Genomic DNA, 16,662 nt, shown 5'->3' with positions numbered 1-16,662 from the left:
CTTTTAATTAAATATGTTGAGAATTTTGAAAATGAAGTTTCAGATATGGGACTCGGAATGTTCTTTCATACTTAAAGGAAAAGCAAAGGTACAAAATAGATGATAAAATGAATTGGCAAGTGCAAAACACATATATGAAAAGCAGTAGAAAATGAGTGAAGTTAAATATCGTTTTAACCAAACACCATGTAAATACCAGCAAGAGATAACGATATGAAATATTATTCAAGGCTTTGTAGCAGGCGCCTAGTACTTCGATTCAGATACTATCAGCAGTACCGTTTTTCCTTATTAGATCACAGGAGAGATATTCCACATGTGTTATGACTTGCTGGTTTTGTCTTTTTTTAATGGCAAAAAAGAGTAGAACTGAATGTTTACCATCTCTGATTGCAGGACTGGCTCCACCAATTGCTAATCATGTCACTTTCAGTAAGTCATGTACGTAACTGCTCAAAGTCTTAATTCTTTTACCTATAAAATGGCCATAATATCAAATCCTACATCAAAAGATTACTCCTAAAAAGTATACAGACCACAGTTTGAAGTACAGTAATAACCTTTTAAACGTTACCTATGACTATTATTTCTGGGCCATGTTGTGCTGTTGCTATCAAGATAAAATAATAGGGGGATTCTCAAGATGGCAGCATGAGTACGGTGGTGGAAATCTCCTCCCTAAACCATATATACTTTGAAAATACAGTGAATATAACTATTCCTAAAAGAGTGACCAGAAGATACAGTACACCAGCCAGGCTACGTCTACATCTGTGAACTCAACATCTCACGGAAAGGGTAAGATACAAAGCCATGACCCGGCGGGACTGAGCACTCCCCTCACCCCAGCTCAACAGCGGGAGGAAAAGAATCAGAGTGGGGAGGGAGTGGAAGCACAGGACTGCTAAGTAACCAGCCCTAGTAATCTGCACCGGGAGCACAGACACGCACTGCATGGTGTACTGGATATTAGAGAAATGGAAAAGTAAAATCCAAGACTAAGACTGCAAACGGGTTCCCACAGCCGGCTGCCCTGGGACAAAAGAAAAGTGGGTGCTTAAAAAGTTTTAAAAGGACAAGGGTTTAACAGGTGGAAGAAATCGTCCTGACACACTCAGCCCAGCAGGCTGGGAACCTTAAGGAACTTTAGGAGCCCACACCCCCTGGGTGGCAACACAGCAGCACCAAAGCCCCTCACGGTGATAAGCAGCCTGACATTCATTCCCCCCCAACCAGCACTGCCAGCGAACCGGCTGACCCGCCATTTCTGTGGAGCAACCCGGGAGCAGCCCCACCCACAGCAACCACACAGAGGCTTTGCACAGTGCGCAGCTAACCGGGCGAGACCCAGGGTCTGCCCCTTGCCCACAGTCAACCAACACAGACGGCAGAAACCAGTGCAGAGTCCAGAAGGCACAAAGGAGCTTTATTCTCGTGATGAACACACGCTGATCTTCTGCAATCCCCGCCAGTGCCCTAGGCCATCCGGAGGGCCACCCCACCCACGGCAGCTCAGGGGATGAACCCAGAAGCTGCCCACTGTGCGCAGCTAACCAACACAGGCAGAGGAGGCCAGTGTGGAATCTAGAAAGCATGTAATGGCTCTGTTCTGATTGTGAACATGCGCTGATCACCTGCAACCACCGCCAGTGCCCTGGGCCATCCTGAGGGCTCCCCCACACATGGCAGCTCAGGGGATCAACCCAGAGGCTGCCCCTTGCATATGGCTAACCAGCACAGCCAGTGGAAACTGGCGTGGAGTCCACAAAGCACATAGAGGCTCTGTTCTTATGGCGAACACGTGCTGATCGCCTCCAAACACTGCCAGTGTGCTAGAACATCTCGAGGGCAGCCCTGTCCACAGCAACTCAGGGGATCAACCCAGAGGCTGCTCTCTGTGTGCAATTGCCCAGTACAGGCAGCAGAGACTGGCGCAGAGTCTTAAAAGCATGAAGGAGCACCATTCTTGCAGGAGAACAAATGACACTCACCTGCAAACCCTGCCAGTGCCCTAGGCCATCGTGAGGGTCACCCATCCACAGAAGCCCAGGGGATAGACCCAGATGCTACACCCTGTGTGCAGTTGACTGACACAGGCAGCAAAGACAGGCAAGGGAACCAAGAAGCAGGAAGGGACTGTGTTCTCATAGCTGACATATGCACCATTCACCAGCAATCACTTCCATTGCCATGAAAAGGTAGAAGAATATTGTGGAGTCCAAAATACCTCAAACACCAGAGAGAGCTGGGGCAACCAAAATCACAAATCTTCCTGAAAAAGAATTCAAAATAAAAGCCATAAGCATGCTGATGAAGCTACAGAGAAACATGCAAGAGCTAAGGGATGAATTCCAGAGGGAAATAACAGAAATGAAAAAGCAATGGAAGGATTTAAGAGCAGACTGGATGAGGTGGAAGAGACTGTTAATGGACTAGATATCAGAGAACAGGAACACAGAGAAGCTGAGGCAGAGAGATATAAAAGGGTCTCTAGGAATGAAAGAATATTAAGAGAACTGTGTGATAAATCCAAAGAGAACAATATTTGCATTATAGGGGTACCAGAAGAAAAAGAGAGAGAAAAAGGGACAGAGAGTGCCTTTGAAGAAAAAATTACTGAAAACTTCCCGAAGCTGGGGGAGGAAATAGTCTCTTAGAACATGGAAGCCCACAGATCTCCCAACACAAGGGACCCAAGGAGGACAACACCAAGACATATAATAATTAAAAGGCAAAGATCAAGGACAAGGAGAGAGTATTAAAAGCAGCCAGAGAGAGAAAAAAGATCACCTACAAAGGAAAACACATTAGGCTATCATCAGATTTCCCAGCAGAAAACTATAGGCAAGAAAGGAATAGCATGATATGTGCAATGGAATGAAACAGAAGGGCCTTAAACCAAGAATACTGTACATAGCAAGATTATCATTTAAGTTTGAAGGAGAAATTAAACAATTCCCAAATAAGCAAAAGCTGAGGGAATTTACTTCCCTCAAACCATCTTTACAATATATTTTAAAGGGACTGCTCTAGATGAAAGTGCTCCTAAGGCTAAACAGATGTCACCAGAGAAAATAAAACCACAGCAAAGAAAGGAGAAAAACCAAATACTAACTAAATGCAAAATAAAATCAGCTATCTACAAAATCACTCAAAGGAAATACAAAAGAGGACAGAATAAAACACCTAAATATAAAGAGGGAAGTAGGAAGAAAAACAAGGGAGAGAAATAAAGAATCATCAGACTGTGCTTATAATAGCATAATAAGTGAGTTAAAATTAGATATATAGTAAAGAAAATACCCTTGAAACTTTGGTAACCATGAATCCAAAGCCTGCAGTGGCAATAAGTACATATTTATCGATAACCACCATAAATGTAAATTGTCTGAATGCACAAATCAAAAGACACAGAGTAAGAGAATGGATGAAAAGGCAAGATTCATCTATACGCTGCTTACAAGAGATTCATCTCCAACCCAAAGACATACACAGACTAAAAGTGAAGGGATGGAAAAATATATTTCATGCAAAGAATAGGGAGAAAAAAGCAGGTGTTTCAGTACTTGTATCAGACAAAATAGACTTTAAAACACAGAAAGTAACAAGATTCACAGAAGGTATTCAAATATACATCAAGAGGATCATACACCATGATCAAGTGGGATTCATTTCAGGGATGCAAGGATGGTACAACATTCGAAAATCCATCAACATCATCCATCACATCAACAAGAAGAAGGACAAAACCACATGATCATTTCCATAGATGCTGAAAGCATATTAGACAAAATCCAATATCCATTCATGATAAAAACTCTTAACAAAATGGGTATACAGGGCAAGTACATAAACATAATGAAGGCCATATATGACAAACCCACAGCCAACATCATACTTATCAGTGAGAAGCTGAGAGCTTTTCCTTTAAGACTGGGAGACAAGGATGTCCATTCTCCCCACTTTTATTCAACATAGTACTGGGGGTCCTAGCCACGGCAGTCAGACAACACAAAGAAATAAAAGGCATCCAGACTGGTAAGGAAGAAGTCAAACTAGTACTGTTTGCAGATGACATGATATTGTACATAAGAAACCCTAAAGACTCCACCCCAAAACTACTAGAACTAATATCTGATTTCAGCAAAGTTGCAGGATACAAAATTAATACAAAGAAATCTGTTGCATTCCTATACACTCATGATGAACTAGCAGAAAGAGAAATCAGGAAAACAATTTCATTCACAACTGCATAAAAAAGAATAAAATACCTAGGAATAAACTGAACCAAGGAAGTGAAAGACCTATACCTTGAAAACTACAAGACACTCTTAAGAAAAATAAGAGAGGATACTAATAAATGGAAAATCATCCCATGCTCTTGGCTAGGAAGAATTAATATTGTCAAAATGGCCATCCTGCCTAAAGCAATCTACAGATTCAATGCAACCACTATCAAAATAACAACATTCTTCAATGAACTGGAACAAATAGTTCTAAAATTCATATGGAACCACAAAAGAACCCAAATAACCAAATCAATCCTGAGAAGGAAGAATAAAGCTGGGGGGATCTCACTTCCCAATTTCAAGCTCTACTACAAAGCCACAGTAATCAAGACAACTTGTTACTGGCACAAGAACAGACCCATAGACCAGTGAAACAGAATAGAGAGTCCACATATTAACCCAAGCATATATGTTTAATTAATATGATAAAGGAGCCATGGATATACAATAGGGAAATGACAGCGTCTTCAACAGCTGGTGTTGGCAAAACTGGACAGTTACATGTAAGAGAATGAAACTGGATTACTGTCTAACTCCATACAAAAAAGTAAACTGGACATGGATCAAACACCTGAAAGGAAGTCATGAAACCATAAAACCCTTAGAAGAAAATATAGGCAAAACTCTGTAGAATATAAACATGAACAACTTCTTCATGAACATATCTCCATGGGCAATGGAAGCAAAAGTAAAAATGATAAAGTGGGACTATATCAAATTAAAAAGCTTCTGTACATCAAAGGACACCATCAGTAAAACAAAAAATGTCCTATAGTAAGGGAGAATATATTCATAAATGACATATCTGATAAGGAGTTGACGTCCAAAATATACAAAGAGCTCACACACCTCAACAAACAAAAAGCAAATAATCCAATTAAAAAATGGGCACAGGATTTGAACAGAACACTTCTCCAAAGAAGAAATTCAGATGGCCAACAGACACATGAAAAGATGTTCCACATCGCTGATCATCAGAGAAATGCAAATTAAAGCCACAATGAGATATCATCTCACACCAGTTAGGATGGCCACTATCCAGAAGACAAACAACAACAAATGTTGGCGAGGATGTGGAGAAAAAAAGGGGAACCCTTCTACACTGCTGGTGGGAATGGAAATTAGTTCAACCATTGTGGAAAGCAGTATGGAGGTTCCTCAAAAAACTAAAAATAGAAATACTATTTGACCCAGGAATTCCACTCCCAGAAATTTACCCTAAGAATCCAGGAGTCCAATTTGAAAAAGATGTATGCACCACTATGTTTATCGCAACACTATTTACAATAGCCAAAAAATGGAAGCAACCTAAATGTCCATCAGTAGAGGAATGGATAAAGAAGATGTGGTACATATACACAATGGAATATTACACAGCCATAAGAAGAAAACTCAATTTGCAACAACATGGATGGAACTAGAGGGTTTTATGCTCAGTGAAATAAGCCTGGTGGGGAAAGCAAGTATCAGATGATTTCACTCATCTGTGGAGTATAAGAACAAATCAAAAACTGAAGGAACAAAACAGCAACAGACTCAGAGAACCCAATAATGGACTAACAGTTGCCAAAGGGAAAGGGACTGAGGATGGGTGGGAAGGGAGGGATAAGGGGGGAAAGGGGTATTACAATTAGCACACAAAATGTAGGGAGGGGGCACGGGGAAGGCAGTATAACACAGAGAAGACAAGTAGTGATTTTACAGCATCTTACTACCCTGATGGACAGTGACTGTAATGGAGTATGTGGGGGGACTTGATAATGCGGGGAGTCTAGTAACCATAATGTTGCTCATGTAATTGTACATTGATACCAATAAATAAATATATATATATATATAAATGAATAAGTAAGCAAATAGATAGAAAGATAAATAAATAAATAAGGTACAATAATAATCTCCATAAGTTTAAAATAAAATGTTAATCAGGAAAAAGAATGTATTGATTAAAATGTGTATTTTGTGTGTGGCTGTCAAATATTTGTCAGGAAACTATATAAATAGTATATATCTGATAATAAAATTTTGTCTATAAAATATAAATAATGTAAAAGCAGAAGCTAAGGATCAGTTTTCCTGGGGATGTTATAAAGTAGATCTACTCTTATAAATCTAAATGTTAAAGCACATGGATTAAGATCCTTCTATTACCACTTCTATCAGGCTGAATCCTGTTTATCTTTCCAGGGCCAGCTCAAGTGTGACACATCAAGTTCTTTCTGACCCATCAGCCCTCTGTCAGAGTAAATCTTTTAACACTTTATGTTTATTACAGCTCACCGAAATCTGACAGCAATGCAGAAGACTTCACAGAAATCCAATGCAAAGCCCTTAGCCTTCACTGCAGAGAGCACCACAGAAGGTATCCAAAGGCTAAGCGCTGCGCAGAAGATCTGAGAGAGATACCTGCTGTGCACTCTGAACTCTTAGAGGATCCCAAAAGGCTTAGAGTCAGTCAACAAGACAAAGAAGGAACCTTCACGGTGCAGAAACCTTCCTAGTTAATAATAAAGCATAAAGAGATTTCTTGATTCAGGTGATCAGATTCTAAGTTTTGCTTAAAAGAAAATCTCACTTCTGCCCCAAAAATATTTGAAGCTAATAGTGGAATAAATTTAACTGAAAGTTGCAACAAAATCTAAATACAGTTGAACTACATATTATATTGATTCATCCTCTCCCTAAACTAACAACCAAACAAAAGAAGAGGTATTCCTTTTTTCTGGGGGTAAATATTATTTACTTCATGGTCTACTATTCTTTTACCACACAATGTCAAGCATACAAAAAAATTATAAGACATAAGAAAATGGTACCTATTTTTAAGAGAAGAAATTGCCAGTAGAAAATGAACCAGAGATAAATCAGTTGCTGGAGTTATTGGACAGGGACTTTAAAAAACTGGTAAGTATATTAAAGGGCTATTACCAAAAGAAAATCCTGTTAAATTTGCATAATTATCTTGCTTGGTCTTATGTTCCAAGTTAAGTATAGAGGAATTTCTTATTAATCTATGTATCCACAGAATAAACTGATTATTTTGTCCTTAGTAATATTCAACAGGTCTATTGAATAAATAAAATAAATAATTATAACAATCTATTTTCATGTCTTGGGAAAAAATATGTATGCATACTTAATATGCATGATGATGGAAAAGTAAACTAAAAGATGTATACACAGTATGGCTATTCCCAAGTATTCCATAAATTAAATAGTTTGAACTTAGTCTCATCACTGTAACAATGCATGAATCTGCTTCAGTTATTAAATATCTCAGCTCAAGAAATCTGTGAAAAAAATACATCAATAACATTGAGTTAATTTTTTAGGCTGAAAGAATACAATTGCTTCAGGCATTTGAGGATTGCACTGCAGTACTGTCAAAGTCACAATGAGAAGGCCACTTATCACCTGAGAAGAGCTATAGATCATATTGTTTTGCCAAAGGATTAAAGTTATACCTATAGGTAAACTCCCTTGCTGTGAGGTACTACCTATAACTGATACCTAGATCATTAAATGTTCTGTAGTGACATAAGGAGAACTGAATAAATACTTTCAGTTTCAATTATAATTTTTCCCTTTTAAAGGATAGTGATGGCCTTCTGGGTATCTATTTATCTATCCCTCCATCCACCCATTCCAATATTTTTCAAATAATTTTTAATATTTTCAAATTTCTATAGTCATACCCCTTCACCTTTAAATTCATGGAAGGAAGTAGGATATAACATAAGATGTTGAGTTAAAAAGGAAAAGGGAAAAGAGAGCTGGTATTTTCATCCCTCTTTCTCAGTGAGAATAGGGGGGGATAGGAGAAATAAAGTAGGATAAAAGGGTAGGTTTCAGAGTTTCCGTTTTTCCCCACTCCTCGTGACAAGCTGCACATGGATGGTATTTCTATCCAATTATGTATGGGGAGGGCCCCAAAACAGTTCACTCACTGTCAGCATATCTGGGGAGGCTGAAGGCCTCTGGAAGTTTAGCAGCAAGCTCATTGTTATGTCAGTTATGGTATATTAGTACAACCTTGGCAGAAAAATGATCTGGAAAAAGAGCCTATGCAGGACCCTGATTCTTCATGTCCTGCACAGGACATATTAACTATTTAGAGGTTACCATGTACCCAGTAAGGGAACATGAAGGGTCTGGGAGGGGTCACAGCTTCCAGTATATGAGGGAAATGTGGACTGAAACACAAGTTTGGGTTATAGGGCCACCCAACACTCAGAAAGCCAGAGTCTACCACCAGCCCCCACAGTGGAAACAGGATTCAGGAAATACCATCTTTTCCCCTACCACCCTAACCATATATCTTGCACAGAAGCAGATTGTTGGGGGAGAAAATATGAATAGCCAAGCATTTGATGAAAGGAGATAAGTCATTCATACGATACTATTTCAACCAGAAAAAACAGTGACACTGTTAATTGTCTTATTTAGAGGTCTGCCTCTGACTTAACACTCCATGGGGTTGGAGGTGAGGGAGGATAATTAGGTCTGTTACAGAAGCAAAAATATATTCTCTTTGCACATTTGGTTTTTAATGAGTATATATTACCTCCTCGCCACTGATAGGAACATAGTCAAAAAGATCAATGGATTGATAGATGACAGCTAGGCACATACAGACAAATATATCAGTTATATGATTCTGGAGTAAGACAATTCTGAAACTATGGCAGATTCTCTTCTAAAAAAATATGCAAACACTCGAAATTAATGAGTTAAAGGGGAATAGACCAGACGGTCTCTATGTTAGACTATGAAAAGGATAATATGTTCACAAGTTGTGCTGCTTCATCTTGTATTTTCTTCTGATTACTAAAGAATGGAGGAATGTGTAAAATCAGTAAATAACACAAAATGTTGTTTTCCTTATGAAATAATATATAAAAATATTGATGTGACCTCTGCCTGATTCTACACTCAGAGCCAAGGATGAAGTGTCTAATGCCACTACACACTAACGGAGGAACTAAACGGTATAAAAATTCAATTGAACTAAGAAATAGCAATCCACTTAGAGAAAAAAAAACATACTTTTCTCTAAATTAGGGACAAGACAAAAAGTTTTATTTATTTTACTTAAAAAACAAAAGTCTTCTTATATCCTAAGACCCTTCTCTAAGATTTCATTTAAAAATTCCCAGGAAGCAGGATTATTTTAAGTTTTTCTTATTGTTATTTTCCCTTCTCTTTTCCAGATCCATGTATCAAATGCAGTTAATGGTATACTCTTTAATTTAAAAAAATACTATTGTCATTTCTATTGCATTGACAAGTACATTTAAAAATTCTGGTTTCTTTGCTTGCTATTGTCCCATGTCCTTTTGTTTGCTCTGGACAATATTTCTCAGACTCAACAGTCCAGGGAAATGTGGAAAGTCCCTGGTCCATGAGGGCTACCTATACCATCATCATTGCTCCATTTGAAAACAGGCAGCTCATCTCTCACTGCGACGAGATTGACCCACTGCTAAGGCCGCTAAGATGGGCACACAGTCACTGCCCATTGAGGTCGTGCTGCCCCAGAGGCTCCATATTTGAGGGACCTTGGGTTCCTGCATCTCCCATAGAACTGAAAACCCACAGCTTCATAGTGATTCCAGTATATATTGTTAAGTCAAGAGAAAATGCAGAAGGGTGAATATGATATGGTAGCTTTTGTAAAATAAAGGAGTTGACTAAATTAATTAATTAATTAATTAATTAATTAATAAAAAGAATTCTGCCTTCCTGAATGTCATAGTGGTTTAGAGCAATGTTATTCAAAGTAGAGTCAGTAGACCACTGCTGGTCTTTGAATTATTTATTACTGATCTGCAAATAAATAACATGGAAATTGAGCTTATGTGTTCAGAAATTTTTATAGTAACAGTGAAATTTCATATCTGTTGAATCTAAAAATAAGACATACCAGGACGCACTTAATTTCTCATTTATATCGTACTTTATAAGTTTTTGGTCTGAAATAGTTTGGGGGGAGACAAGTGAATACCTTCCCATAGTTAACGTTTTAGAAGCAGTGGTTAAGGATGAGCTTTGGCAGTAAGTAGAGATTGTTTCTAGTCCCAGCTCCGCTAAATTCTAACTGTATGATGTTGGAAAAATTAAGTTTCAATTTCCTCATTTGAAAAATGAGTAACTGTTGTATATACTTGTGTGGCTCTTGATCAGCAACATCAGGATTACCCAGGTGCTTGTTAGAAATGTAGATTCTCAGACCTACCCCAGACCTACTAAATCAGAATCTGCTTTTTTAACAAGATCTTCAGGTGATACATGTGCAGAAATACAGTGCTTGAAATAAAGAAAATAACCAGGAACTCTTAGCTGTTGCTGATTTTATTCATCATAGTAATGTGTAAATATTATCGCTTGAAATAGGGGGTGATATTTGGGATTATGTAAAAACAGACACAGAAAAACCAATCATATTTCCAATATTTTACAGGTACCTAAATAGTACAAAATATAATGCAAATGCTGCGGATCTTAGTAACAAAGAACATGTGCTTCTCATCCCTGAGGATCCCATGTGATAAAATATAAGCCAAGTACATCTAATAGAAATAACTAAGTATTATGACTTGTTGGTATAACCATAAAGAAATTATTTCCAGAGAAAAATGCATAAATTGATGCAATGGTACTTTAAGACAGTACTCCTGCACAAAGAGTCAAAAAAAAGACAAAGGGGGAAAATCCACTCTGTGCCTCACCAATAACACTTGTGTATGCTCAGTCAACATCAAAAATAACCTTGAATGCTCAAGGGTTGAAGTGCCAACTCCAGCCAAATTCCTCACCCTTTAAAGTCACCGTGCTGTGACAAGGCAATACAGAGGTCACATGCCATTTCAGTTGCAATAGCAAAGCTCAGTGGGAAGTACAGAATGAAATCGCTTGCTGCTTATCTCTAGATCCCTGTCTAGATTCCTGAGAAACCATTCTAAGGTAGCAAATATAACATAGTAATGATTTTGCAGAATCAACCCATGAAGTTTAAGACAGGAAAGAAAGGGGCACACTGACATTTGCCATTTTTACCAAATAAAAATGCATCCCAAAAATTTACACAGGACTGTGCATCAACCTAATACTGTCAGTGATGCTCCGGAGGCCACAGCAGATACCTAATAGGACTGGTTTAATACCAAATACACACCTGATTGTTCACTTCTGTTACAGGCACTTACAAGGATTGCCCAGAGCAGAGAGACAAACACTGTTAAGTCACCATTTCACTTTCTGTACTTTTACTTTTTTAACTCCATACAGCTGACTTTTGTAAAAGCTGAACTTTTACAAAATGGAAAGTTAAGTGTATAGGAATAAGGTGTAGTTTCTCATAACCTAAAATTCTGTTTCTATATTGCAAGGGAGAAAATCATCTGAAATATCAGAAGACTTGTGAATCCTTAGTACTAGAAACCAAATAAGAATGCATGGATACACTTAATTCAATAATTAGTTTCATATGCCATTCTTACACTTGGTAATACAGTGTCATTTTTTAAATGGTTCCATAGTTCAAAATTACATGATTAGTTTCTAAAGACTGTATTATCACTATTTCAGCCCAAAAAAGAGGTTGTGGAAACTTCATATTAAATGTCATGGTACTATCTAATATTCTTTGTAAGAATCTTCCTAAAGCACATGTGAATAATTGTGTTAAATTATTCGTCACGAAAGTTAATTTGACAGTTAATTATAATAAAGGAGAGGGTTTTCTGAATGCAATCCAGGGCTTTAATGCCTAACGGATAAATTACACTGAAAGAACTTGTCCTTGACTGTGGCCTTACTGCTATATATTAACCCCAAAATTAACATTTCTTACTTCAAAGAGCTAAAAAGAATGATTATGTTTTTAGACAGCACAGTGTAGGCTGATTTTTCTTTTGGGGAGGAGCATGAAATAGTGAAAGCTCAACATGTTTTGGACTGAATTCCTAACTTCACCTTTCATCAGCAGTGTAATTAGGACAAACTGTTTAATTCTCTGAGCTGCATGATTTTTTTTGCCCCAGCTGTAAAATGTTGATTGAAATACACAATTTTTGGCTCTGTTTGTCATTAAAATCAATGAAGAGCAGCTACATCTGCTCCTGAAACACAGAAGGCACCAAATAATTGTTAGCTCCCTTCCTTTCTTCTTCTATCATACTGGAAGGAGGGGAATATTTGTAATTCCTCTCAGGGCGCTCAATAGAAGTTTTTAAATCATTATTTTATAACCTTTCACATGCATTAAGTCTTTTAATTTTTCCAATAACCTTGTGCTGGGAACAAAGAAGATTTTTTATAAATAAAGAAACAGGTTCAGGAAAGTTACATAAATTAACCAAGTTCATATAATTAGAAGATGACATACTAGGATATAAACCCATGTCTGTCTGATTTGAAAACTATTTCCTACCCTCTATGTCACTAGTTCCCAGACCCAGGCCTACACATCAGAACTTAGTAGTACAAAAATGTTCTCTTAAAGGTAAAAAAAAAAATTAGGAAAATTACTATAATCAGGGAGTTTTTCTAAAAGCAGTTTATCTTCATATATTTAAATTCAAAGATTCATGCTTTTCAGGATAATTTTTTTAAGTATAATGGAGGTAGATGGTAGATGTTCTGCATGTCTTTTTTAGCTAAAATAAAGCACTGTCAAGCCCACACATTTCTAATTGTCTAAAAAAATTCACTATACATGAAATGCAGAAGTCTAGAGATCATACACTATCCGCATGCTACTTTGCTATTCTCACTGGTAATAAAAATAGGAGATTGCACTGAAACAATGAGACTTCCAAATGAATCTGGCCCCACAGAATGTAATATGATGATAATAGATTGGCATGGTGGTAGTTTTAGCAGAACAGTGCAGTTTGGCAATGTCAAATCATTCACTAGTAACAGGCTATGTGTTGATAGGACAGAAGAAACTCTGGTGACCATGGTTGACAGTTAGTAGCTGAGGCAGCCCCCTGTGGAAGCACACCTTGTGAGGGGCAGCAGCGTTCAAGGTGACTTTCTGCAATAAAGAGCCACAGGGACTTCAGAGTGAACAGACCACATTAGGGTTATCAGTGCACTGACACTACACTGCTCTGGTTTCCAGGATCCTTTTCCGTAGGTCGATTTATTTTCCACAGCATGAAATTCTCTCTCATTCACTCCTGACCACACCCTTGAAGTATCTGGCTGGGAAAAATAATGATTAAACAGACTGAGATTTAGTAACCTAGTATTAACACCTTTTTATGTACCCTATACTCCCTTCCTCCCCAGAGACAAGGCTGGATTGCCCCGACATAATGCTCCCTAAACACCCTGTGCATATAGCTCTCATTGCATATCCACCCTATGCAATTCTTTTTTCATGTTCTAGATTATATGTGCCTACATGAGACCTGCTACACAACTGTACTCAGAAATTGAATGAATGGAGAATTAATAAATTAATTAACTAAGCCTCTACTAATACAAGTTCATCTGATGCAACTTTATAGGCTTCCTTCTACAGAGGTGAGGTCTAGGGATAAATACCTTGAGAGTCCCTGCAGAGGACAACCACAAGACATTTCAACAAAACTTCAGAGCCACTGAAATACCATGTGGATTTGAAATTCATATTCCAAATTTGGTGTCTATTTATAAAAATCAAGAGATCTTATACATAATGGCATGGGTTTTCTAATTACATAATCTTGCAATTAAAAATGAGAAGAATAAAGAAATATCTCATTTGACATACACTTACCAATAATACTTCACTAGGTTTCCTTGAAAACATAAAGAACCACGACGATCAAGCCTTTATTAAAATAGCACTAAATACATTCACAGTGCAGGATAAAGTGAATGCTGGTATTTTTGACAAATTTAAAAGTAAACCTAGAGATATCAGAGTAGTTGAGAGCTCGTATGGGTTTAGTATCTTTCAACAGATTTTCTTTTTCCAAGAGAGAATTATAAATAGCAAATACAGAAATAGTTAAAAGCAGGGAGCTTTGAAATAAAGTGGAAATTAAAATGATATATCAAAATCCAGGGTGTAAGTTAATTCAAAGGGAGTTCAATTATGCAACCTATGCTCTTATGATTGCATGTAGTAGAAGTCCTTGGAAAAATGAAATAAGCTGCAATATACCAAAAAGCAGAATTTTAAACTCTGATAACACAAATACTTCGAAAGTACGAAAAAATGTTCAGTATCAATGTTTAGGACACTGACGTTTTCCCTGACTAAAAAAGACATTAGAAACACTTTTTCAGCGAAGCAATAAGTGGAATATGTTTCATGAAATATATGTTCATGGGAGCCATTATCCCTACTAAGTAAAATATACAAATGCCTTAGTGTTCCAGGCCCTTTTAATCACAATAATTTGAAATCATTAAGGGATTGCAGATAGAAGTGGCTGTAAGTTATTATAAAATTCATTGAATGTCTGATACCCTCTAATGCAGTAAGAAAATTCCATATTTTGAGGACTTGCTAAGAAAACAGAGAGGGAAGTACATAAGTCTGGCTGACAGGGTATAATGGCACTGGTGTGATGCCAGGCGATAGGCACAGTTAGAGATGGAGTCACAGAAAACATGGCGCTTACACTAAGGCCTAAAGAATTATTGACAATTTTCCATGTAGACAATGAGAACAAGAACATTCTAGGCAGAGAGAATAGCAGAAACAATGGTGTGGTATATTATTTAGTATTCTTTTGGCCATAGGAGAAAAGAAACACAACCCAAATTGGCTTAAGTAAAAAACTTTAAAAAAGAGGTGTTGGCTCACAGACCATTCAAGGTCCAGACATAAAAAGAGAAACCATGTTAGGCATTTCATACTGAAAACATTTACTACAGGATTTTGATGACTCTGATGTTGAAAGCAAACGGGGATACTGAGTTAACCCAGATATTAGTAACTTCATGAGAACTGGACCATCCGTAAAGCTGACAGAACAAAAACAAACCTAGGATCTTGAAGGAGGTGCTCCAACAGAACTGATGCCCAGTCCTCTGTGGTGGTGCAGGGCAGCTGGAGTGAGAAACAAACTGGAATGAATATTGGTTAACAATTCTGATACCGCTTTCTACGTACACTGATAGGAGCCATCACCGTCAGAGTGGAAATTCACAGATAACAGGGAGAAAGGCTAGAATGATCAACACAATAATGGATTAGAGTTGGAGACATCAGTAAGACCCCATCATTACCGTAACATAAAAACAAATGGTTATATACAGAAATAACTACAGAATGCATTTATACCCAGGTTAGTACACACATATAATTATTTCTGTTCTCTGTCACCTGAGAGGGTCTAGCAGTAATGGTACCCCATTAGCCACCATCTCCCCTAATGCCCAGATATTGTTTCCTTTAGCACTCTGCAATAAAAAGAGCCAAGATTCCATGGAGAAATGGATGATTTTAAGACTGGGGTAAGAAATACACAACATGAGCCGAAGCATCTTGTCATGTCAGAAAGTAAGGAGGTGCTCAGTTGATGGGAGTATGTCAAAAGGACATAGGAGTTAACTGAGAAGGCTCCCAGTGGCCAATACCAGGACAACTTGAGCAAAAAATAAAGTATAGGTATACCTCAGAGATGCTAAAGTACAGGCATACCTCAGAGATGCTAAAGTACAGGCATACCTCAGAGATACTGCAGGTTCAGTCCCAAAACACAACTATAAAGTGAATATTGCAATACAGCAAGTCAAATGAATTCATTTCCCAACCCATATAAAGTTACATTTACACTATATTACAGTCTACTAAGTGTACAATATTATTCTCTTAATTTAAAAACCCCAACACTTGATGGCTAAAAAATGCTAACCATCACTGAGCTTTCATCAAGTCCTAATCTTTTTGCTTATAAAGGGTCCTGCCTCAATGGCGATGGCTGCTAACCGATCAGGGTGGTGGTTGCAAGGTTGGGGCAGCTGTGGCAATTTCTTAAAATAAGACAAGGGAGTTTGCTTCACTGTTTGACTCTCCTTTCATGAAGATTTTCTTTGTAGCATATGATGCTGTTTGTTAGCATTTTACCAACATAGAACTTCTTTCAAAATTGGAGTCAGTCCTCTCACACCCTGCCACTGCTTTATCAACGAAGTTTATGTAATAGTCTAAATCCTTTGTTATCTTTTCAACAATCTTCACAGCATCTTCTCCAGCAGATGATTCCATCTCAAAACACTACTTTCTTCGCTGATCCAGAAGAAGCAACTGCATCTGTTATAGTTTTATCATGAAATTGCAGCAATTGTTCACTACTTCAGACTCTACTTTTAATTCTAGTTCTATTTTCCTATTTCTACTACATCTGTAGTTATTCCCTCCACTGAA

Source organism: Manis javanica, chromosome 10 (genome assembly GCF_040802235.1).
Source record: "Manis javanica isolate MJ-LG chromosome 10, MJ_LKY, whole genome shotgun sequence".
Lineage (NCBI taxonomy): Eukaryota > Metazoa > Chordata > Mammalia > Pholidota > Manidae > Manis > Manis javanica.
Note: the sequence above shows the minus strand (reverse complement) of the source record.